The sequence below is a fragment of the Eretmochelys imbricata genome, chromosome 9, assembly GCF_965152235.1.
Source record: "Eretmochelys imbricata isolate rEreImb1 chromosome 9, rEreImb1.hap1, whole genome shotgun sequence".
Taxonomy (NCBI): domain Eukaryota; kingdom Metazoa; phylum Chordata; order Testudines; family Cheloniidae; genus Eretmochelys; species Eretmochelys imbricata.
The window spans coordinates 98,870,471-98,895,922 of record NC_135580.1 but is presented as its reverse complement, the minus strand read 5'-3'; positions in this window follow the sequence as shown (position 1 = coordinate 98,895,922).

Genomic DNA, 25,452 nt, shown 5'->3' with positions numbered 1-25,452 from the left:
AAAGAGTGCACATCTTGTGTGGGGCACTTTGTGTAACAGGGACTACTGTAAACTAGGAATTAAAGTGAAAGCAGCAGAAAGCCATTCTGCTTCCACCAGCTTCTACTGGGATAACAGGAGTCAGGAGACCCCATCTTTTGTTATCGCATGGCAGGGTGTTCTGGTTGGAAAGGACAAGGTAAGCTGGGCTGCCCTGAACCTGCTGCACTGTTCGCATAGTAAAGAACAAAGCTTCTTCAGCTGGCTGGCATGTGATAATGGCCTAAGCAACTCCTCCCCACCCATCCAGTAAAGCCATGTTTTATTTTTAGTGCGGATGAAGTTTCTCCAAACATTTGGGACAAATCCTCCAATTGTCACAGAGTCACCCAAGCCTTGAGGCTGCCATGAGCAGTGCAGGGGGTCAAGGGAACTCATTGGAGGACCAGGGCCCAAGTCCTCATTCAGCTCAGGCTTCCCTTTAAATCAATGCATCCGATGAAGTGAGCTGTAGCTCACGAAAGCTTATGCTCAAATAAATTTGTTAGTCTCTAAGGTGCCACAAGTACTCCTTTTCTTTAAATCAATTGAAATTTACATTGCAGGTGGATAGGCATCTCACCCTTATTTGAGGGGAAGTTGCTCTCTCGTGTGTGGGCTGACAAACGGGGCCACAAATTCTCCTAAAGTTAATGTCATAAGAGTAAAATCCTCTAGCATCTGCTCCTTGCAAAGCATGAACAAGTTCTGTTTTTCATAGCACTACCTTCTCACCATTCCACCCTTTCTTTGGAGAGACAATGGAAATTTTAAAGAGAACTCAGCAGGGAGCTATGTACTTTTTATCCCAAAGTGAGAGGGAAAATGAGGGTGAGAAAGTCTGCAGGGTCCGAAACAGCTTGCCATTTGTTGCTTCCTAAATCCAGGAGAGAGGGGCATGGCATTATGAGAAACCACCTGAAAAACACCAAAGGGTTTGTTGGAGAGTTAAGCAAGTTCCTATGTCAAGGATTGAAGCAAATCACTAAAGCTGGTCAAAAATTTTCATTCAAAACTGTTTTTTTTCCTGAAATTTGTCCTCCCCCCCACCCCTGCCCCCACCATCTGATTTCTTGAAGAAAACACTCCCCAAACTCCCAAAACATCCAGCCTCTCTATTATGGGGTTTCCTTGTTTCCTGAAGTGTGTCAAAGGGCGGGGGGGACACAAAAATTGCGGTCTGAGTTTTGAAAACTGAATAATTGTTGTGTTTTTCAGCTTGAAATTTTCTGATTTTAACCTGGGGAGAGCCCCGCAACATTTGGCCACACGCCCGACTTTCCAACTTCTCAACCAGCTCTATGAAACATATCCTGGACATGGAGGGCTTGAGTTTCAGAGGTTCTGAGTACCTGCAGCTCCCAGTGATTTCAGTTAGTTGCAGATGCTCTGCACATCAAAAAAAAAAACCCAACACCACACACATCAGGCTCTAAGTCTTGCTCAACTAATTAGCATGATTACGAATGGTCCTGCCATGAGTGCAAGGAACTGGACTAGATGACCTCTTGAGGTCCCTTTCAGTCATATGATTAGAGGATGATACCCCAGACCAAGACACACTTGGACCTTGTGAAAGATCCAGCTCCTCCCCAGCTGGGTTTCATCATCAGCTAGGCCTAACACCCTTCCAGGTGCCAGTCAGGGGTCTAATTTGCTCAGGATCCTGCTTAATCCATGGTTAACCAGTGTGGGATTTGTATGTTCCATCACTAGCCCCCAGCGTTTGGGGATGAGAAGGTCTGGAGGTGAACTAATTAATTTCTATTGCAGTAGCGTTAGATTGTGAATCCTTTAGCCCCACGGTGAGCAGAAGCGTCATGCAAGTAACTACTCCCCAGTTGGAAAAGGGGTGTACTATCTGGCCCTTATTTATTATTTGCTTTAAACACACACTTGCTCAGGATTGACGCCCCGTTGCGCTAGGTGCTGTACAAACACATAGGAAGGCAGAGCCCCTTTCCCAAAAAGTTTTGCAGTCTAAATTGAGACAAGATGCAACAAGTGAGCATGACGAACCAGAGCAGGAGAGGGCAAGGCTGGGTGAGGCTTGTAATAATAAGATTACATGGTTACGTTGGTTACACCCAGTTTGCTGGTCCCAAATTATCTTTTATTTTAAATTAATGAATGAGGGTAACTTGGTTTGCTGCCATGGATGCAGGCTCCGTCTGTCCATTTTATGAAATGCTCTGGCTCATCTCCCCACTAAGCGTTGTAATGAAGTCACATTTCCAGCTAATCTGCAGACCCACTGCTGCGGAGACCCAGGAATGCACTTCTTTGGCAGGTACAAAAATGTATTCACTTTCCCAGATTTCCATTCCTGTGCTCACCAGCTCTCACGAAACGATGGTGGCAGATGGCTCTGACATGCGTTGTGTTTCCACCCAGCAGGCAGGAAGCTGATTGAACAGATCCTCTGCCAGCTAATGTCAACCATTGCCACTTCACAATCGGCCGCCCCCTGCTCCCCTCCACAGCCAGCTTTGTGAGGGCGGCTGGCAAAAACAACAGATGAAACCCCCATGGATCCCTGTTCCCCAGAGTGCTCCGCCCCAGGGTTAGCAGCAGTTCTAAGAGGCTGTGCCCCCCTCTGATGCGGTTCAGAGAACGTGCAGAGGGGAAATAATGCTGACTCAGTCAGCAGGAACCTCCATGGCCATTTGCCGCACCATTTTAGCGGGGGACTATGCCACTCACGGCAGCTGCTCTAGGTCTCCTCCCCGTTCTGGGTGACCTTGTGTCTCTTGGCTGTATGATCTTCCTGACACATCTAGCTGATGCACAGGAGGCCAGGTGGCCATCTGGGATACTGCTGCGTAGCTGCATTTGCCCTGAAAAGCCTGCCCAGGGCCTTCTCTAGAGGAATTACAGCTGGGAATGTTGATTCTCCATCCAAATTCACAGAAGAGCACAAGGTGTGTGGGGGTAGTGGGGCAAGTTTCCCCTCATGCCACCACCTGCCGTTTGGAAGGACCTTTGTGTTGGGTAAAAGGCAGTTTGGTCTCCATGGTGCATGCCGGCTTTGGACTCTGGGCTACAAATGCCAGCTTAGTACCAGCTGTTAATTTATGGGGTGGTTTTCTTATTTAGAATATTTTAAGGCATGCAGAATAAACAGAAGCCTGGAGAAGAGCACTAAAAATAAAGAAATAAAAGCCAAACCCCTGTCAGAGGAATCCATGCAAATGCAAACTACAGAGAAGAGCTGGTATACAGCTCTGTTAGCTCATCTTGCTATGGGTGAGGAGCATCAACCATGCAGAAGGCCAGCCCTTACCATGACTGTGACTATCCCAATAAGAGGGCAAACAAAGCACCACATTTTCTTAGTTTCTTCTACAAAAGCTGAGTGAGGCTAGTCATCGTTCACTTGTGAGCGTGTCAGGCAAGCAGCATGCTTCTCTAGTGCTAGCAGGGCCCCACCTCAGCCTGAAAGAAGAAAGAATGGATGACGGGGATGTATGCAGCCCAGGGGATGGAATACAGAAGAGGACGTCAGAGAAACTTCTCCAAAGCTGGAGAAGCTTGGTGGGAGAGGGTTCCTTTTTGGTGATGCAGGCGTGGATGTCCAACAGGATTCAGACTATATAGTTCAAGTGAACTCCAAAAACTAAACCATAATGACTTTTGATCACGACTGAGCTAGGCTGTATATGAACGTATGACTTAAAAGTGAAAAATTCCATACGACAGTGATGAACGGTAGATAAGAAACTACTGAGGTGGATAGATAGATTAGATAAATTAGTATGCATGACGAGAGATAGATTAAATAGATATGTATGGTGATAGCAAAATGGATTAGGTAAGATAAGACCACGGAGCTCCCCCATGCCATAATGTAGAAAACCTCTCTGCAGAGGCTGGGAATAAGGTAGGAAGATTGTGGCTCTGCAGATGCAGCCAGCAGTTGCTAGAATGCCAATCTCAGAAAAGCAGCTGGGGAAATCAGGGGTCTCTGATGACCGGGAGGTTGTGTCTCTTACCCAGATTGATGCAGTCACCCCGTTGGCACATTTCAATGGCACGTTTCTTCCTTCTTGCTGGAACATGCGAATTCTAAAGGGGTGGACACAGTCTGTAAAGCTGCCATTTTGATCTATTATCCACACCAGCTGAAACAGTTTGAAATTGATTTCAGTTTTCCTTGCCCAGCAATGGAGCTAAGGAGTGACGTTCAGAAGAGACGTAGAAGTTTGTTTAAGACCTGAAAAAAAATCAGTAAAATGAAAAGTACTGAGACTCTAGTTACATCAGATGCTTATATAATCTCCCGTGAAAGCGTTTTACAATCTCAGTCCCCTATGCAGCAATAAGAACATCATATATGGACCCCTGGAACTTGTGGGTGCATAGAACTGCCTTGAGGTTCTCTCTGCAGGATCAGAGCATGATTTATGAATCCCTATAACACCTCTAAGGTAGTATGTAAGCATTAACCCTGTATTATAGTTAGGGAAACTGAGGCAGGAGGCTAAACAACTTAGTCAAGGTCACAGAGGGAGTTCCTGGCAGAGAATACAGCAGTTACTGGTATCTAGTCCTGTGTATTACATTTGAAAAATCTCTTAAGCATGAATAGTCTGCTCAGCACTTCCCTCACAGTTGACATGATGATTCTTTCAGACAATATCCTTGGACTGATCGGTTTAAAAAGTTATTTCAAAGGAATTTGTAGCCATCAAGTGAAAAATCCTAGTGCCAGGAAAGCTGTCAGAAAAAATTCACATTAAATGGTGACCATTTTAAGCATCAGATATTTTCAATGCCATGCATCTATTGAGAGTCACCTCAGGCTGCTTGGGTTTGTGGAAAGAGCTCAGAGAAAGCACAAGTATGGTCCTTTTTGTGATTTTTGCCCTATTCTCTCCTCTCCTGTGACCTCATCTGGAATATTTTAAGAGCTAGATCCAGCCTGAAGCCATGACACTCTGGGTGTGCAGGGATCTCTCAGAAAGGCTGCAGGAGGCAGATGCTGTCATCAGCTGTCCAGAGCAGCCCTGAAAGGTGTGGAACACTGAGAGAGTGTTTAACTTAGCTAAGCCCTTGTGTACACTGAGGTTTGTTGCACCCTGCACCAACACAAAGCACCGGTGCTCTGGCCTGGCACTGATCCATCTCACCTCACGTTCAAGCTGCGTGCGAGAAAGTCATGTTTTACGCCAGTGCAGCACAAGTAGGTGACACTCCCTCACCACTACCTGCCCTCAGCATGAAGGAGCCTTGCCTGTGCCTGCTGAGGATCAGCTCTCAAACTACCAGCGCCAGGCTGCACTAGCCCTGCCTTCCAGGCCCCCGCAGGCCTCACTCTCCCTGGACGGGCACCCCCCAAGCCCTCGGAGCATTCCCTGCAGTGTCCAGCCCTCCTTTTCTACTGATCGCACTCAGAACGACCAGCCCTGCTGTTCCCAAAGGAGCAGGATGCACCCGCTTGTAAGAGTCACCTCCAGACCAGCATTTGGCGTAGCACCACAGCACTGAGATACATTTATAGTGAAAACCAGAATAAGTTTATTCTTAAACAACAGAGATGCAACTGATAGTGAATAACGATATTGGAAACAAATGGCCACATGTAAAACAAAATCATAACTCATTTTCTCGAGACTAAAAATAACTAGCAGGTTAACCTTTGGCGTGAAGAAGTCTCTCACCCAAAGATCTCTCCAATGTTTTCAACCAAGCCCGGCTGAGAACCTTGCTTTCATGAAGCAAAACGGCTGTCCTATGACTGCCTCAGGGAAGGGTGCCAGGGCACACTTGAGCGTGCGTGCGCACCCACACACTTTTCCTCTTCCTGTTAGTTTCTTTCTGAAGTCCCACAACCCTTCATTTGTATTCAGTTCAGACTGGGCATGGGAGACCCACTGTGAATGGGACAATACTCAGTTTACATGTAAACAGAGGCACATTTCTTGACAGACAGGAAACCTGCTTTTCACCTTTGCTAGTGACCTAGACCCAGACTTGAAGAAGTATCAGTATATGCAGACATTCATTCCTTACACCGTATCTGTACAGAAATTTCACAACACTATTGGTGATCAGAGCGGCACAGGTGCTAATTCAAGACTTCATGTGACACTCTTCGGGGGAGCTAAAATGTAAATAGCTGAGTCAGAAGATTCCTGTGCACTCTCTCTGTGCCCCTTGCTAGTTGGCACTAAGATTCCTGCGTCACAGTCTACGCGGAGGAGGTTGCCCCCGCGTAGCTACATCTGCTGCATAAAAAACATTGTAGATAAGTTTGAGTAGCAGCTGTGTTAGTCTGTATTCGCAAAAAGAACAGGAGGACTTGTGGCACCTTAGAGACGAACCAATTTATTTGAGCATGAGCTTTCGTGAGCTACAGCTCGCTTCATCGGATGCATAAAGTGGAAAATGCAGTGAGGATGTTTTATACACACAGACCATGAAAAAATGGGTGTTTATCACTTCAAAAGGTTTTCTCTCCCCCTACCCCACTCTCCTGCTGGTAATAGCTTATCTAAAGTGACCACTCTCCTTACAACGTGTATGATAATCAAGGTGGGCCATTTCCAGCACAAATCCAGGGTTTAACAAGAACATCTGAGGAACAGTGTGGGGGAGGGGGTAGGAAAAAACGAGGGGAAATAGGTTACCTTGCATAATGACTTAGCCACTCCCAGTCTCTATTATAAAATGTAGGCAACTCTGAGACACAGCCCAGGAGCAGGACACTCTGTATGGCTCCCCTCCCAGAGTTTTGTAGGACACAGCTGCTCTAGGCCAGGGGTTCTCACTACAAATTTGGTGGCCTTAGAGTGCAGCCACCAACTCCTGCTGGTGGTCGCACTGACACTTCTCTAAAATACTTAATTAACTTTAGAAAAAACAAATACATCGGCACACACACGTGTCCAAGTCATTGTACAGTAACTCCTCATTTAACATTGTAGTTATGTTCCTGAAAAATGCTACTTTAAGCAAAAGGATGTTAACTGAACTGCCGGCAATTGATAGCCTGCTGGGGGGCTGCCGCACAGGGAACTTAGGGGAGCTGATAGGGGGGCTGCTGGCCCACCCTGGTTCCAAGCCCCCTCCAGCTAGCTCCTACGGGCTGCTCTTCCTGCAAGCAGTGGACAAAGCAGGCGGCTGCCAAACAAGGGAGCATTGCGCAACTTTAAACGAGCACGTTCTCCAATTGATCAGCCACGTAACAACATTGACCAGGACAACTTTAAGTGACGAGTTACTGTAATTTATTTATGTAGGGTTGGTTTTTTGCAGACTCAATAACAAAAACAATGCTGTGAAAAGTGATATTTGTATGTTTAATATCACTTTTCACAGCACACTTAGTAGCTAGCTGGGAGGCTGTGCTAAGTGATATTAACAAACATACATCGTTTACAGCAGACTTACTAGCTAGTTGGGAGGCTGTGATGAGAAATCATACTTGCACGTTTGTTAATATCACTTTTCTCAGCAAGCCCAGGACAAATTAAACCCTGGATGGGGGAGGCAGCAGGGGCCAGGGGGGATGGGGTGGGTGGCAGTGAGCCCCACTGCCACGTGGTTGGACCCGGGGTCAGTGCCCGGTGCCATGTGACCAGGGCCAGCTCCTGCCACTAGAAGTTGGCACCTGCTGCTGCACAGCCGGTACCGGGGTCTGGGGCCCTGGACCAGAGCAGAGGGCCAGGGCCAGCTGCCACGCAGCTGGAGCTGGGGCCAGAGACTGAATCCCTGCGGCTGGAGGCCAGGGCCACATGGCCAGAGCTGGGGGTCAGCACCCACCGCCATGCGGCCGGAGCCAGGAGTCAGTGCCCGAATCCCCGTGGCCAGGCTCCCGAAGTCCTACTGTAGCCTGACCCCCCAACCACCGCCGGGCTAAAGTCCAAGCCCCACCGCCCCCCGCAACTCACTTTGCTCCTGCAGCGTCATGCCCCACCTGTCTCCAGAGGTGATGCAGGGCGGCGCATCCAGGAGCGACAGGGAGGGAGGGAGGGGGCAGGGCCGATGCTTCGCCTCCCCCCACGTCACAGCCCAGGAGGCACAAAAAGCCCCTGAGAAACTGTGGCAGGACTTGGGAGCCCACGTATTTAGCAGAGGGGAAGGGCTCCAACCGTCCATAGGGAAGGGTACCCCCCAGGTCCATGGGGACAGGAGCCGCGCCGCATAGATGGCTGCCCCTCTAACTCCACTAACTCCATCAGAAGCCAGGCTGCAATTCGCTGAGCCCTCCTGCAGCTGCTTCACCGCAGCCCCAGAAGAGGCAGCTGGAACGAACAGCAGCAGCAACTCCCAGTGGAATTTCTACATGCAAATCTGCTCGCTCCGCAGAGGACGCTGCCCTGGAGAGCCATCAGCGCCCGGCTCCAGCCCCACAGAGGGAAGACCGCATTCAGAGGTCCCTCTGGGGCCCCAAGGAAGGGGAGAGAGTGCCATGAGGATGCTATTCCTCCCTCCCACAGGTTTCCATCTGCACAGTACAGATCAGAAATGTAACTAATGAAAGAGGAGGCCCTAACAAGTGAATCTAGGCCCTGAACCAGAGCACACTGAGGTCAATGGGAGTCTTTGCATCCACCTCAATGGGTTTTGGACTGGAGCCACAAATCTTGCATTTGTTACTGCAGGCAAAATGCCATAGGTGTCCCAGGATGCCGCACTGGGCCGGAGCAGAGAAGACTGTGAAGGCAAGCATTTTCATACAACCGTGGGCTTCCCCCGGGGAACTGCCCTTGAGCTTCACACAGGATGGGCATTCACCGCAGGGCAGTGTGATGTGGTGCTCTCCTCACAGCAGATAGGGCGCCTCCTCCTGGCCACTCTGCGGAACAGCTCACCAGGTCAACACCTCTCCCTGTGCTTGTCTCTTTGGCTGCAGCCCTGCTCTCGCTCCAGGGCCGCTGTAGCCTCTTCATGACTCAGCCCTCGGGCTAGGTCATTATCATGGTTTCCCCTTTGAGGTGTAACCCTTCTGCCTGTCGGAGTTGGCAGCAACAAGGGCCGGGTTCGGTATCTAGGGGATCCATTCCAATAACAAAATGTAAAACCGGCTCGAGCCCCCACCCAGTGACCTGGGACAAGTATATACCACCCCCGCTGGGCGCCTCCAAGAGGCAGTACTTCCCCTCTCGCAAGCACAGAGTCTGAGGGTAGCAAAAGCCTTTTAATAACAGAGAGAAACAATGTGGCATTATGTTGGGGAAACACCACCAACAGGATTCGTAACACAACCCATGAGCAAAAAACCCACCCCAAGCAAATTGGGGCGTGACCTTTCCCTTTGGTTCTTGAGTCCAGCAACCCCAAATCACCCAAAGTCCCAAAAGTCCAGCAACCCAAAAGTCTCTGCCTCTATCCTGGGTGAGTCCAGAGTTCATCTGCAGAGTTTTAACCCCCACCCCCCTGCCTGTGTGGAAATGGGGAGGGGAGAGTAAAGAGGCACCTTACGTGCTCCAATGGCCGACTGCCCTGCCTCTCCGCGGGTTTCTGCTGCAGCCTTCTCCGCCAGCCGCCCCTCTCCACCAGCTGCTCCTCCCCGGTAGCCATCTTGCAAGCTGCTCACCAGTAGATCTTCAGGCTCGCTACTAGACACAATACTCAGTAATTTTAGCACTTTAGTGATTTCAGCTCATAGTAGGGGAGCCCCAGTGCTGGTACACCATTGGCCCAAAGTGAATTCAGCTCTGCATTCTGTACCAAGACTCCTAGTAGAATAAAAATTAGCTCTACTATTACAGAGGGGAGAGAGGAAGAAGTGCTGTTGGCATTTAGGGGCGTATACCACAAAGTGCACATGTCTATCCCCAGCCTCTCTGCATTCACTGAGTTTTGGAACCCATGTCCCTTGCCCAGTGAGTACTCCTTAGTTGATGGTGAGTCCCTCTATCATAACAAAAAGCCAAGTACGGTTCCACTGTCCTTGAGTCACATAATCCAGATAATAACACTTTATTTTTCCTGCCCCAATAATAGAGAAACTGGGGATCCCACAGCAGCCAAAGTGACGACCTAGGCGGGGTGGGTGTGCCTATGCCAATGAGATCAGCCCCAGAAGTTCTTTTCCACAACCCGCCACAACTCACCACCAGGTGTCAGGGTGGAGCTCATCCTGACTCTGCTTGCAGAGGGGAGAGGAAAGTGTCTCCTCCCAGACAGACTCAGGCAGTCTTCCTATGCGCTGCCCTGCGGGGGCCACTTCCCCAGTGGCTGGCTGGGGAACCTGGGCCCGCTCTCTGCTCTGGGTTCCGGCTCAGGGACACTCTAGGCAACAGCCAAGGCCTGTTCCATCCCAGACCTTGATCCCTGAGTCCTGTCCTAGCCTTCTGGCTCTCCCTTCCTTCTCTGGGTCTGCTAGCTTCACCGCTCCCTTCTCTGCAGGCTCCAAACACTCCTCCGTCTTCCCAAGGAGTGACTACAGCCTTTCCCAGCAGCCCCTTCAGTCGCCAGTTTCCTGGCCTATATACACTCCACCGGTTCCGCACAGGTGAGCTTCCTCTCATTAAGGCTTCTCTCTGTTTTAATTCCTCCCAGCTTGCCGCCTAATAGGTTAATCGGCCCACTGGCTTGCCTTAAGCCCTTCAGCCACAATCCTGGCACTGCATTACACTAGGTTGCCCTTTGTAGGTTTGGGGGTGGGAACAGGGCACAGATTCCCTTCTCAGCATGGCCTGGCCCTTCCACAAACCCAGCTGGAGCTCCATGGAATCTCTACAGTGTGAGGGAAAGTGGGTGGAGAAGTGTACCCCTTTCTCTGGCCCCCCCAGAGTGAAGGGGTGCTGGATCGGACTCCCCCTCCCAGGGGCAGAAGCAGAGGGGATGCCACAGCTTACAGAATTCGACGGCAGCCGTGTTGCCACTACAAATCTTGTTTTTTAACCTTCTTTTCATTTTTTCCAGTTTCAAAGTCTTCAGAGGCAAGTCTGTAAGTCTTGACTTGTGGGTAACCAGTTAGGGCTTGTGGGGAAAGCGAGAGGGGAGGAGAGGAAGAGAGAGATTTGCTAGACCTGCCAACAATTGCTTTTATCCCTTCCAGATGAAGGGGAAGATCGTGTTGTTTGTACAGCACAAAGTTCCCAATTTTCAGGAATGAAATCTGAGAGCAACATGTCAACATACTGCTTGAACTGTCTTGAAATCTACAGTAGATGGTGTTCTTTGTGCCAGGAAACATTCGAGAGGCCAGCACACTCACAAGTGTTGGCATTTGCTATCCTGCCGATAATAGGCTCCATGGCTGTCCTGAATTCTCTTTCCCACAGAATGCCCCAGGGTGCGTGACTCTGATGTACACACTTACTTGTTCTTTATTTTCACAGATAATACTTTTTACCCAATATTCTGGTTTGGGCAGAAGCGGAAGGGCGGAAGAGGGAGAAAACAAAACGGCCATTTACGACAATTGTTGATCCTGAAACAAAGTCAGTGGCTTGTTACCCAGTGGCTTCCAAGGCTGCCATTCACAGCAAGCACACAGCTCATGTGGCTGCAGAATTCACAGGAAATACCCCAGTCCTAGGAATTATTTGATAGTGATAAACATCTGCATGGTGAACATTGTAGAAATGGTGAGGTCTGTAGCATTAGTGGTGTTACAGTAGCTCCTAGAGGGCACAACAGAGATCAGGGCTCTGGTGTGCAAGGTACTGTACATACATTGTAGTACCAGATAGTCCCTGCTCTGAAGAGTTTACACTCCAACCTGAGGAAACAGAGGCACATGCCCACAGTCAGCTAATGGCAGGGCTAGGATTAGATCTTGGTCGCGGGAGTCCTAGCCCACTAAAGCACACCTGAGAAGCCCTCTCCAGGAGAGGGCATACCGGGGCCTAGCAGACGTGCCTCTCAGTGCAGGTTTCACCAGATGTGGAAAGGAGCAAGCCAGAGAACCAAATGAACGAGGCCAGCACATGAAGAAGGCGCCTGCCGACCTTCGCAGCCACAGCCCGGAATCTACTCCAGTGCTTCTGAAATCTACACCAGGTATTAAGAGAAACCAGCGCCTCCAAAAAAATCCAGGAGAGGAGAGAACTCCCACCCGTAACCACCTCCTTCAGCTTTGCATGCAGAGTCCCACTGAAGAGAGTGCACCTGGGAACAGCCCTCAGCAGCCCGTGCACCTCAGCAGGGAACATTTGCCCAGCTTCCCTTTTGTTCCGTCTCTGCCCAGGCAGTGACCAAACCCAGCCTGCAGCTACAGGAGGGGAAGGAAGACGTCTCTCAGACAGTGGCCACATAGACCCCGCAGGGATGGAGTCACTGCTGGGAAGATCCCTTTCTCTTGGGCACTGGGAGGAGGGTGGGTGAGGGAAAGAAGATGCCCCTAGGCCAAGCTGGGTGTAGGCCTCTCCGGCTGCTCTGTCACCAGGAGGGTCTGAGTGCTTTCAGGGCCGGGTCAAGCTGTGGCAATCTGGACAAGCAAGACAACAACTGTCTCTGTGAAATGCAGAGCAAAACCCCTCTCTGGGTGGGGGAAGAGATTGAATCCCCAAATCGGCAACAAGCGACCGTGAGGAGTTCTGTCAGCCCCTCCAAGTCTCGTTCGGTAGGGCCAACAGCTGATGTTCACTTTCGAGGGATCATCCTCCAGATTCTGTTGGGGAGAACCCCCATCCCTGAAGCTTATTCACAAGTCTCAAAGTGGTCTTTGGTGCACGTGTACTATCCGCATGATATTCTATCCCAATAGGAGGGCAGCGTGACCCACGTCTCAGAATGAGAACAATCGAGTTTGCCCCTTATTCAGAACGTGGAAGCTCGAGGAGGGACTTCCTCAGTTTGAATTAGCATCCAGGCAGATTCCAAAGTGTCTCGTTATTCTCCCTTGCTGTTTTCATGAGCTGTTGCAATTTTCATTCCTCATTGTTCTGGAATATGGCCCATTAAAACCATCACAGCTTGACAGCCTTTCTTCACCCAACAGTCGCACACAGGTTTCTTGGATATTGTTCACACAGAGTTTCTTGGACATCATTCATCTGCTGTTGTCTGAATGTGAAAGTACCAGAGAAAAAATTCCCATCCAATTGCTTTTGGTATGAACAACTGGGTGGCGGTTATCGATGGATCATTTTGTTCAGTGACACACCAACATCTTTCTTTGTTGAAATGCACCCAGCATTGGTAAAGCATCATATCCTCCTTCTATACATCTTGCTCTCTCAGGACAGATGTCTAAGAGTTGCAGTCATTGTTGCCAACTCTCACGATTTTATTACAAGCCTCCTGATATTTAATGTTTTCCTTGAAGTCCCAGGTCATAAAGTTACATGAGAATCTCAGCTATTCTTGGTTGCAGAGAAAAGCTTGAGAACATGAACCCTAAAGGTGAAAAAAAACAAAAAGCAAAAGTGAAATCTCCAAATGAATAATTTTTGAAAATGTCCTGATTGTTAAGCCAGTCTCCTGATGTTTTGAGGCCTAACTCATGGTTTGAGAATGTGCCAGGGTGACAATACTGAGACATTTATTTGTAACACCCAGTGCAATTTGCAACACCCAGTGCAGAATTTCTCTACGTCTTGCAACTTGCTTCTAAGTCACTCAATGAGCTTTTGCAAACGCCAGTTTTGATTAAAGATAGGAAATCCCTTTCATTTTAACCCCCCTTTCCCAGGGTTTGTAATTTCGTCATATGCTCCTGTTGGGCTGAAAGAAACACAGCAGAATTCGCTTCACTGAATCCTCATTTCTCTTTGTAAACGTGCACTCTTCCAGCCTCTCAGGGAAGATGTAATAGCAGATGCTGCCATGAGGCCCCACGTTACCTAACAGTTATTTTGATCCCGAAATAGACTGCAGTTGAATGACTATAATTCTATGAACTATGACCATAGGTAAACTAAGCCAGCGTTTCTCAATGACCAGTCCGTGGACCAGCGCTGGTTCCTGAGATCTCTCTGACACAGTTTAGGAAGGCAGCAAGCCGGTCCCTGCTATTAAAAAGGTTGAGAAAAACTGAACTAAGCTACAATTAAAAGTTATGCATGAAGTACATTTTGTGATCCTCACTTTATTGTGTTGCGCTCACATATTTGCCAATTTGCACCATTTGGTAATTCACACAGGTCCCCCAGTCACTGGTGGGATGCAAAGATGGACCCTGCCCTTCTGCAGTCACTGGGAGTTTTGCCATTGACTTTAATAGGTCCAGAATTGAGCCCTGAGTGAGGTTCTGCTCTTTGGCTAGTCAAATTCTCTCTGCACTGTTGTGAACTTTCTGCTGGTCCATGGGCTTTTGAACATAAGAAACGGGGAGGTAAGAAAGTAAGGTTCTAATGAGCTGCTTTATGCATACAAAAATGTCTACTCTAGCAAGGGTATGATACCCAGTGTTGACAATGTTTGCAATTTTATTGTGAGCCTTGCACTACTTAATGCTTTTTCTTAAATCTCCATCTCCCAGAGTCCTGTGATCGCATGAGAATCTCTGCTTTCTTTAAAAAAATAAATTTCCTAGCTCTCACGGTTGCAGAGAAAAGCTTGAAAACATCGCCAGATTGTGGCTCAGAAACCAAAAGGCAAATAAAAAACTCCACTTTTTTTTTAAAAAATCACAGGATTTTTAAGTCAATCTCATGATATTTTGAGGCCTGACTCATGATTTTTGAGCAATTGTGTTTGAAATTCACCTCTGTGCACCTTGACTGATACAGGATCCTTCACAAGAGAAAAGCTGGGTTTTGGCTGGTACTTTTGAGCATTATTCTTTGTGAAAGTTGTAATCAAGTCTTTCTAGCTATGTCACTCGATACCCACATTTTGCTAAACCATCAGCTCCCGCTCGGTTTGCTTGAATCTTCCTCTTTACTAGCTTTTGCCAATTATTTAGTCTTGTAAGGGTTTCTTCTGCCTATCCCTAATGAAGCTGATATTTAGCTCTGCATCACAGCTGTTTGAACTGAGCAGGAGTGGATGGGACTCTCTGCAAAGTCAATCAGTGCCACTTCTTAATCAGTTAGGGGATTCACTCCTTGCTGGATAACAATATAAGGGTCTAACATGGCTCCTGCTAGGCTGGGGAACAAGAAAATTGGGATCGAAAAGCAAGTCATCTACACGGCAGCAGAGCACAGTTAAGCCATAAGGAATAGTCTAGGAGTTGGGTCATAGAACAGCGCGCTAGTGACTCTTGACTTCTGAGATGGATGCCCACTGCAGTGTTGGTCACACCACCTGTACCACTCTGCCTCAGCATCTTTATTTGTTTAAAGTACTAAGCTCTTCAACAGGTGCTTTTGTTGCCGCAGTAATAATTCCCCAGACATGGGAGTATTTGCTCGATCCCCAAACCATAATGAAAACGTTTTAAAAAGAGAAGCGTCCTGGATATTTGTGTTGATTTCCGACGAAACCTTTCAAAAGATGCTCTAGAAAATGTAAGAACCGAAGTTCAAATTAGTTGGAAAAAAGTGCTGGTACATATTTGCACTGGGTTAATCCATCCCCATGGAAGGACAGAACATTGATTACCAAGCAAGAACTGAAATATAACAGGGGAGGGAAGGGAGGAGAGAAACCTTTGTAATTCCTGCAAAGGCTTAGAACCCCATAGCTAATTGCACCCAGGGATGCTTAGCAAATTAACTTTTGATTAGCACTTAGTATAATTAAAATAAATAGCAGAAATGGAAAAGGAATGCTGCTTATCATACAGATCCTTTTGCTAAACATCACATTTATCTGAGTAACCTTTGCTTCATTTATCAAGGTAATTAGCACCCTGGGCTCTGGTGAGCAGAACGAAGAGGCCCTGGCAGGAGTGGTTTTCATACTGCTGTGCTGGACTAGCAGAGATATAAGGAAGCAGCTCTCACGTACACACACGACACCCTTTGGAAAAGCTCAGGGCCTCATTTCTCTCTCCCTTACACTGGGAGGCATTGCAGTCCATGGAGTTATAACAGTGCAAAGAGCAGAAGAAGTGAAGTCTGTAAATATTTACATGAGATTTCTTGACCTACCTTGAAAACCTGTAGTACTTGAACCTGCATCAAAATGTTTCGCGGATGGTTTATTATTTTGTGTAGTATATTTAGGCCTAGAGAGAGTCACTCACAGAAGAAGATTTTTAAACAACTTCTCACTGCCAATGAATTTTGTTTCCAACTAGAATCAATCAATTTCTTAGTTCTCAGGAAACAAAAATACAAAAAAAACCCAGGGCTTAGGGAACAGTTCTACCAACCCAGCTATGATGGGCTTCTTTAACTACAATGGAGCCGTGCCAGTTTGTACCAGCTGAGGATCTGGCCCCCAGGTTTCATGATAACATTAAGAAGCAGCAGCTTTAGAGAGAGAGATTTTTGAACAGAAGCAAACCTCTTTCTAATGGACGGTATCCAGATGTGATTGCCAGGCAATTCTGCCAGCGCTAGAAAACATGGTAGCTACATTTTTATCTCACGCTATCAAAATAAGGTCAAGAACAAACTGAAGAAAGTTGAACAAAATATTGAGAGAAGCAATGTAAAAGACCTCGTTAAAATGCATTCCGATCCATTTGAACAGTGTCTGGGGAATGTACTTATCTCTCACAATCAGACACTAGAGTCACAGAAAGGCGTTACATTATTCAGTTATAAATTGGATTAGTAGATTGAAATCACAATACGCAGATGCTTCTATCAAATATTTGCCAACTGTTAATTCCGGCAGCTCCTCCCGCTGCATGCCTAGGGTAAGTCACAGTCGCTATAAGACACCTGCCATTTTTTTAACAATTAAAATGATCATTTTTAAATTTTGGAGCAGCATCAGCAAACAAGAACGTTTCAGTCTGGCAGCCGTGGGAACTGCATTTGCCAGATCGTGCAGAGGATATGAGAGATGGTGTATACAATAGCACATAGTTATATTATAATGCTGCGTTTGTTTCCCATCACACGTACCCCTCACCCCAGTCCACAAGGCTGGAACATGGATTCAGCTGGATGACAACACGGTACGTTTCACGAACGGCCCCCACTTGGGGAAAGAGCCTGCCCTTCTTCAGAGTTGTAGCAAGGGACGCTGGAGAGGCCAAGCTGCTGGCACTGGAGGAGTCAGAACTCCGGGGGCTCGTAATTCAGATGAGGCCTGTTCGCAATGACTTCAGTGGGAGCTGAATCAGGTCCCAAGTGAACATGCAGGGCAAGAGTTGAGGTTAACCCCCTACAAACGGCACAGGCTCAAAAAGCCTGACTTGAATTTAAGGAATATACAGAAAAGGAGGACTTGTGGCACCTTAGAGACTAACCAATTTATTTGAGCATAAGCTTTCGTGAGCTACAGCTCACTTCATCGGATGCATCGGAGCTGTAGCTCACGAAAGCTTATGCTCAAATAAATTGGTTAGTCTCTAAGGTGCCACAAGTCCTCCTTTTCTTTTTGCGAATACAGACTAACACGGCTGCTACTCTGAAAGGAGTATACAGTGACCTAACTGTCCCATTTAGACTCGCTTGTCTCCCTGCCTGGGCTGACTCAGCCTTCTGAGGTAGAATCACTGAGAAGCCCTGACGTGTCGCGTCACCTCCCCCGGCAGCATCTGCCAGAAATCCCTGTGCTCTACAGAAGAGACATTGTGTTTGGGACCCAATCCTGCCGTTTGCCGGTCTCTGCCCATTGGGAATAGAAGGTGCTTAGTTTACCTTCAGCTTTACGGCCCTTCCTTTCTTTCCCAGGAATTCAATCACAAACCGACTTTGAGATGCCTGGTGGCCAGTGGTGCTACTGGTTGTTGGCCTGCAAGGATCGTTAGCCTGCAAACCTCAGCCTCATGATGATCCAGCAACAGTGATAGAGGAAGCGAGCCTCAGACAATAGCTTCCCTTTGACCATCACCACAGATGCTGGGGCAGGTGAACTGCTGACAGGAGGAAGTCCCTGCTTTAGTTCCTTCCTTTGCAGTCACACGTTTACTGTCTGCAGGGCAACTTCAGTAAATGTGTTGCAGCTTATCTAACACTAAATAGCGTCGCGTGCCCATGCCAGAGCGCACGTCGCCGTTCTGAGGCGTGCGATGTTTGAAAGCTGACACGCATTGTGCTCACGTCTATTTCTTGGATGACCGCAACACGGTCACTTCGGCTGCCAGCGGAACCCATAACGCAGGCCGAGTTACTTTCCCAGCTGGTCCTTCTGGCGGTCTATGGGAAAAGTCTGGGACGTTCATGCAGGTTTTTCCCTTTGATAGGATCCTTTCATGGTGGGCCACTTAAAGTAACCGGTGAGAGTCCAAACCCTTTTATATTCAAATGGAAACGATCTGCGCTCCGGCAAGACCCAGCTCAGCACGTGGTCATGGTTCTTAAGCTGTCTGCGTCCCCAGTCTAGGTGTTTGCCTTTCACTGGTTCATCATAAAGCTTAAATCGAAACACAACTCAGGGGGAAGGTGGGAGGCAACGTTCAGTTACCCCTCTGTTTGGCACTACGACTGATCAAAGGCCCAGCAGCCTTTCCTCTGCAGCCACATAGCAGACGGCTCCATTGGTAACATGCGGGAGCATAGAATCCTAGAATCTCAGGGTTGGAAGGGACCTCAGGAGGTATCTAGTGCCACCCCTGCTCAAAGCAGGACCAATCCCCAACTAAATCATCCCAGCCAGGGCTTTGTCAAGCCTGACCTTAAAACTTCAAAGAAAGGAGATTCCACCACCTCCCTAGGTAACGCATTCCAGTGCTTCACCACCCTCCCAGTGAAAAAGTTTTTCCTAATATCCAACATGGAATGTAACATGCAAGAAGGCAGCATTGTTAAGGTGATGTCCACAGAACTGGCTTTAAGACCCCAGGTCTGATTCTGTGCTTTACACCTCTCCCTCAGATTCTGGGTTGCTCTGGGGGCTAAAACAGTCCCTGGTGTAAGTTAAAGGCGTGCTTCTGGCAGCCTGGCCGCAGGCAGACCGGAATTCCCAGAGCACCACATGCGACAGGCCTGGCCCGTCCCACCCCAGTCGGATCTGACATACGCCGTACTGCATCGGTACTTGCGGGGAGAGGCAGGGTAGGGCCACTTGCAGCGGTTCTAGGCTCAGAGTTCATGGCCAGAAGGGACCACTAGATCATCTAGTCTGGCCTCCTGTGTATCGCGGGCCACCAACACCACCCAGCCCCCACACACTAAACCCAACTACCAAAATCAGACCGAAGTATCACAGCCCACAGGAGACTAGACAATTAAGGTCAAAGGCAGAGCACTGGAGGAACCAAGGTGCACCTGCGCCCAAGGCCCCAGCAATAGCCGGGAAACGATTAAGTGAGACACATCCAGAGAATTCTGGCAAGTGACCTGCGCCCACACGCAAGGCGGATGCAGGAGAGGAAGGTGAAACCCCCACTAAGGCTTTAACCTGTGCCCGCCCCACAGACATTCTCCCCTGGCTTGTCGTGGTGCACTAATGGCCCCTCTGGTCTGCCAGATTCCCCTCTACCTGGCTAGGAGAATCCCCAGATGGCATAAGACCAGCACAGTGGCTGCTATGCCTCCCATGAGCACCAGCCTCTGGTACAGGAGGCACTGCCAGCATCTGGCTGCTCTCCATCTTCTGGAACCACTCCTAGGGCACACAGATAGCTAGGGACTGGACAGACTCCTGGAGCATAAAGCATAAAGGTGGTTTACAGCCGCTTTTGCCCATCACCTCCCCAAGTGTGCCAAGCCCAACACGAGACCCTGTGAAGTGTACAAAATGGATTTATTTTATATTGCAGGAAATATAATTCACCAACGAGGGGCACTCTGATGGATCATACAGATCAGGGCTGGTTCAGAATCACAGCTTTGCTCGCATGTCCAACAACATGCTTGTGAAAAATGCACCTGGCTTGGCTTTAGATCTAGACGCTAGGTACGAGCCACATGCTTCACAAAGCACGTCTCCTAGCTGAGCATTACGCTGCGTGTGCAACCTGATTCACAGCTAACAAGGACACTAAGGAGCAAAAAGGTCACACCCCACACCAATCCCATCACGCTGCTTAATGTGGAGATCAGGCATAGTCTATGTGGCGGTCGCAGAATGTACTCCTTGTGCTGAAATCGAGAGCTGATCTGTAACAAAGGTGGCTGCCAATTTAAGTATTCTGGAGGCACACGTTGCTACGTTTTATGGTGCCCTAACTCAGTCACTGGCTGGTCGCTGCCTTTAGACAGTGGATGCAGGGAAGTTGTAAATTAATCTGTACTACCCCCTCACATCTGACCTTAAAGAATGATTCCCATTTTGTTTCTAACAGGATGGCAAATTGGCTTCATCCTCTTTCTGATGGTTCCCTCAGGGTTCCTGCAGATCAATAGTCCATAATAACGAATCCCAGCCATGCTCCTAGTGCAGTCATGACGCACAGCTGTGACATTTACATGTTGTGCGGAAGATGTTTCCACAAACCGGGAGGACTCATGAAGAGAGGATATTCCACAAGCAGCGTACCTCATGCTCTTCGGCCCAGAGCGGTAAGGGCATTTAGTTGTTGCTCTGCTCAGCCTTGCAAAGCCTCAAAGGTATTTGGGCACCTGAGTACCTCTGAGCCTCTGGTCCTAAGTGACTAAGGAACCTACACTTAGGAACCTACATTCCAGACTCTCAGTGAGACGTAGGTTCTTAAGTGCCTTTTGGAAATAAGACCTCGGTCTTGCAGCATTAAGTGACTCAACGCTTAAATACCTGTAAAATCTGGGCCTTGGTCTCTAAGGACTGGGGTCTATCAGGCATCTGCCAATACAGCGCCTAAGGGAATGGGTCGGAAAATTTCTGTCAAAAGAAAATTTTGGCAAAAAAAGAATGAAAAAAATCGAGATATTTTAGCCAAAGCTGCTTTCTGTGTTCCCACAAGCTCTAGTCCCTGGCACATGTGACAGCGTCATGCAGTGTAGAATAGCGTAGGAGGCTCTAGCCGGTCTCAAAAGCATCACCTGAGACACCTGGACGTGACACGTTGGTGCAAGGAGCAGCTTAGCACTTGCAGCTGAGCATCCCCAGACTACCAGCTTTGAACCATTCTCTGAGCTGCGGCACGCTCCCTCCCGGAGCTTTGCAAGGGCTGCCACAGTGACCCTATTTTTCAATGTCAAAACACTCTTTATGGCAACAGGGTCATAAGATACTGGCCCACTTTGCATCCCGACTCCTTTCCTCACTCTGGAGCAGCAGAACAGATCAAGTGCCTCTTGCCTCTGGGCCCCTCTTCCTCCCCTCCTCCGGTGACAATGGAGACTGGAGGAATAGAGGGATCACCAGAAACACTGCCCCTCACTGTCCCAACCTACCCGCCCCGATGTCTGTGCGCTGACTAGACGGGGTCAGCAATCAGACTCATAGTGAGATGCCTTCTCCTGCCACATGAGGACAAGCTTTGGCCTTAAACAAGGACTGGCTACATGGTGAGCATGAAACGGGGCGTTCAAACCATTTGATCCCGGAGCAGCAATGGGCGTGGAACATTGTGTCATTATAACACCCCAGCATTCTGACAGTTGACACCAAGAGCGGGGACATTCCAGGCATCCTGAGGACTTAAAAACTAGCGCATTGATTACCAAACCCACCCCTCCTAAGTGCTCTGTCACAAGGCCTACCCCCAAATCAACGCTGGTACTTACCGGATGGAGAAGCCGATGATAAGCCTGCCAAAATTCAGTGTACTTCTTCCAGCGCAATAACTTGATAACCACCATCAATCAGGGGAAGCGCAGCACGCTCTTTGCCATCATCTGTTAGGAAATTAGCCTTCATAAATGGCTTCTGATCAACCCTTTAAATACGTTGAGTAGGTTCCGTAGCGTGATGGCTCATCAGTGAGCTACTTCCTTTCCGAGCCTCTTTGCCTGGCTGAAGCTGGGTCTTAGCACAATGAACATCAGCTGGAAACTACTGCCCCAGGTTAGGCAGGGCCTCCCGGTTTGGTGTTCAGACAGAAGCTAAATCTGCCTTTGCCGTCTCTCTTTCTTCTTTTCCATACTGAGCGTTATAAGGGATTAGATCTTATATATATTATAGATATTATATATCTTATATTAGATCTTCCTTGGTGGAAGATTTCACATCGCACGTATCCTGATAGCGCTGGAGTGAAAACTTGCCCTCTCGGTCACTGTGATACTTGGTAACAAATGCAACTAATGGTTGCTGATAGCAGTGCAGTGAAGAGAGATGGCCACCACCTGGCCTGAGGCGTTTCATGCAATTCAAACAGAAAGTGCCTGATTCAAAGCCCATTATCATTATCATTGGCTCCAGTGGGCCTTGGATCAGGCACTATACTATTGCATAGAGTCATAGAGTTGAAGGCTACAAGGGGCCACCAGAGCATCTGGCCTGACCGCCTGTATAGAACAGGCTACCAACACACCCCAGCGCCCGCACACTAACCCAGCCACCAAAACTAGACCTAAGCGTCAGCCCCCAGGAGACTCGCCTGCTCCGTGCCACAGGCAGATCACTGGAGCGGTCGAGGCCCCGAAGAGCCTGAGGCACCCGCAGTGGCAGGGAAATCATTAAGTGAGATGTACCCAGAGAATCTTGGCAAGTGACCCACAGCCACCCGCTGCAAAGCACGGAGGAAACCCGGCAAGGTAATACCAATCGGACTTGGGGGAAAACTCCTTCTCAGCCCCACACAGGGCAATCAGTCAGACCAGGAGTGGGCAAACTATGGCTCGGGCGCCACAGCTGGCCCTCCAGATGTTTTAATCCAGCCCTCAAGTTCTTGCTTCTCCAGATGGGGAGCGGGGTCCAGGGCTTGCCCCGCTCTGCGTGGCTCCCAGAAACAACAGCATGTTCCCCCCTCTGGCTCCTATGCATAGGGGCAGCCAAGGGGCTCCTCACACTGCCTCCACAGCTCCCATTGGACGGGAACTGCGGCCAGTGGGAGCTGAAGGGGTGGCGCCTGCAGACAGGGCAGTGCGCAGAGGCACCTGGCCGCGCCTTCACATAGGAGCCGGAGGGGGACATGCTGCTGCTTCTTGGAGCTGCTTGAGGTAAGTGCCACCCAGAGCCTGCACCCCAACTCCTTCCTGCACCCCAACCCCCTGCCCCAGCCCTGATCCCCCTCCTGCCCTCTGAACCCCTTGGTCCCAGCCCAGAGCACCCTCCTATACCCCAAATCCCTCATCCCCAGCCCCATGCCAGAGCCCTTCTCCTCCCCCACCCTGCACCCCAACCTCCTGCCCCAGCCCGGAGCCACCTCCTGCACCCTGAACTCCTCATTTCTGGCCCCACCTCAGAGCCTGCACCCCCACCGGAGCCCTCACCCCTTCCTGCACCCCAACCCCCAATTTCGTGAGCATTCATGGCCCCCCCATACAATTTCCGTACCCAGATGTGGCCCTCAGACCAAAAAGTTTGCCCACCCCAGAGTTACACCCTGATCGTGTGAGCAAGAACCAGCCAGAACAAGCACTTGAGAGAGAGAATGCTCAGTACCACCTCAGAGCCCTGGTCCTCCCCATCCAATGTCCCAGCATTGTACTTTAGCTTAACTAGCTCTTCATGCTTCCTGGTGTTTACCTCCCTGATGTATTGATAGAGAGCAGTCAGCCTCTCTTAATCCATTTTTTTGGCTAGGGCTAGACAAGTCAAGATCTTCCAGTCTCCTCTCATAAAGTTGGGCTTCCGTTCCCCTGATCATCCTACTAACTCTTCTCTGCACCTGTTCCAGTTTGAATTCACCTTTCTTGAACATGGGTGACCAGAATTGCACACGGTGTTCCAGCAGAGGTCTTATCAGAGCCTTGTACAATGGCATGAACACTTCTCTCTCTCTCTCTCTCTCCTGGAAATCCCTGGCCTGATACAGCCATTTGCCTTTTTTGCAGCCACATCACATTAGAGGCTCATCATCATCATGTGATCAACCCACACACAATACTTGTATTCACCCTCATCTGCTGTAATTTAACCAATATTTCCCATATGGTACCATGTCAAATGCTTCACTGAAGTCCAAGACTATTAGATCTGCTGCATTTCCCTTATCTAACAAAATCAGTTATTTTCTCAAAGAAGAAAATAGGGTTAGTCGGGCACAATCTATTTTTGGCAAACCCCTGTTGCATTAAGTCCCCTTTTCCATTTACCTCCATGATTTTAGTTATTCTTCATCATTTGTTCTAAAGCCTTGTTCTAAGGTCAGACAAATAGGTCTGGAATTGTTTGCATCACCTGTTTTCTCTTGCTTACATATAAGTCTGACATTAGCTGTTCTCCAGTCATATGGTACTACCCCCAAATAGATTGATTTAAAATCCTTGCTACCCGACGAACACTCTCTCTCATGTGCCCGTTCTTTCAGTATTCTGGCATGGAAATTATCCAGTCCCCCTGATTTGAATGCATTAAGATCTTAAATTTGTCTTCCATCAGATGTGGTCATTTCCATTTCTGTACAGTCATTTCCATCATGCCCATGGTCCATATGATCATCCTTATTGAAAACCGACGCAAAGTATTCATTGAGTTGTGGGGCCAGACCTAGATTATCTTTAAGCTCCTTCCCATCCATACCCCATAGCAGCCCAACCACATCCTTCCTTATTTTTTCCTTATTTGTATATCTAAAAACCCTCTTTTAATTTCCTTGGCACGAGCTAATTCAACTCTACAGTTAGCAATGTTCACTGTATTCCTACATTTTCTAAACTCCAAGAAGTAGTTTATCCATCCCTTTCCCCGTTCGATATTGGCTTTGCTTACTCCTAAGAATAGCTGGGTCTGGAGACTTTCCCTACAACCTTTTTGCTTGGGATTCAAATTGCAGCTAGTTTTTGTGTAGATGAGTTAAAGAAATGCCAAGTCTCCTCCACATTTAAGTCTTTAAGCTCTTCAGTCCAGCTGACTTAAGAATCATAGAATGAATCATAGACTCATAGACCTGGAAGGGACCTCATAAGGTCATCTAGTCCAGTCCGCTGCACTCAAGGCAGGTTTAACTTCTTTAACTAATTCTCTTCATTTCGCACAGTTGGCCCTTTTGAAATCAAAATCATAGTTGATGAACTGGTTTTGATGATTCACTTTAAATTAAATGGAAGAATCAGTTTGTGATCGCTCGATCCGTGGTTATTTCCCACCACCAGCTTTTCTGTGCTGGCCTCGCTGCATTCCAAAGCCACGTCTAAAGTTGCATTGCCCCTTGTTGGCCAGCGGTGATTTGACAAAGAAACTCCCCAGGAATAACTGGGCCCTACTGATAGTCGTAGCATTTAGTCTCCAATCTATAGGTGGGAAGTTAAAGGCTCCCATTACGACACAAGTCCCAGTAATATAAAAGAGACCTCTATCCATTGCCAAGTCCAAGAGGGGTAGGGCAGGGTACTCTCTAGCAGACCCCTCACGCTACTCCAATAGAACCCCGGTTACCATCCCTCCCCAAAGTGGTTTTGGCCCAAACATTCTGTTTTGTCCATACTATCCCGTCTCATTTCTTTACAGGTTACATTGATGTACACGGCTACCCCACCACCTCTCTCTCCTAACCAG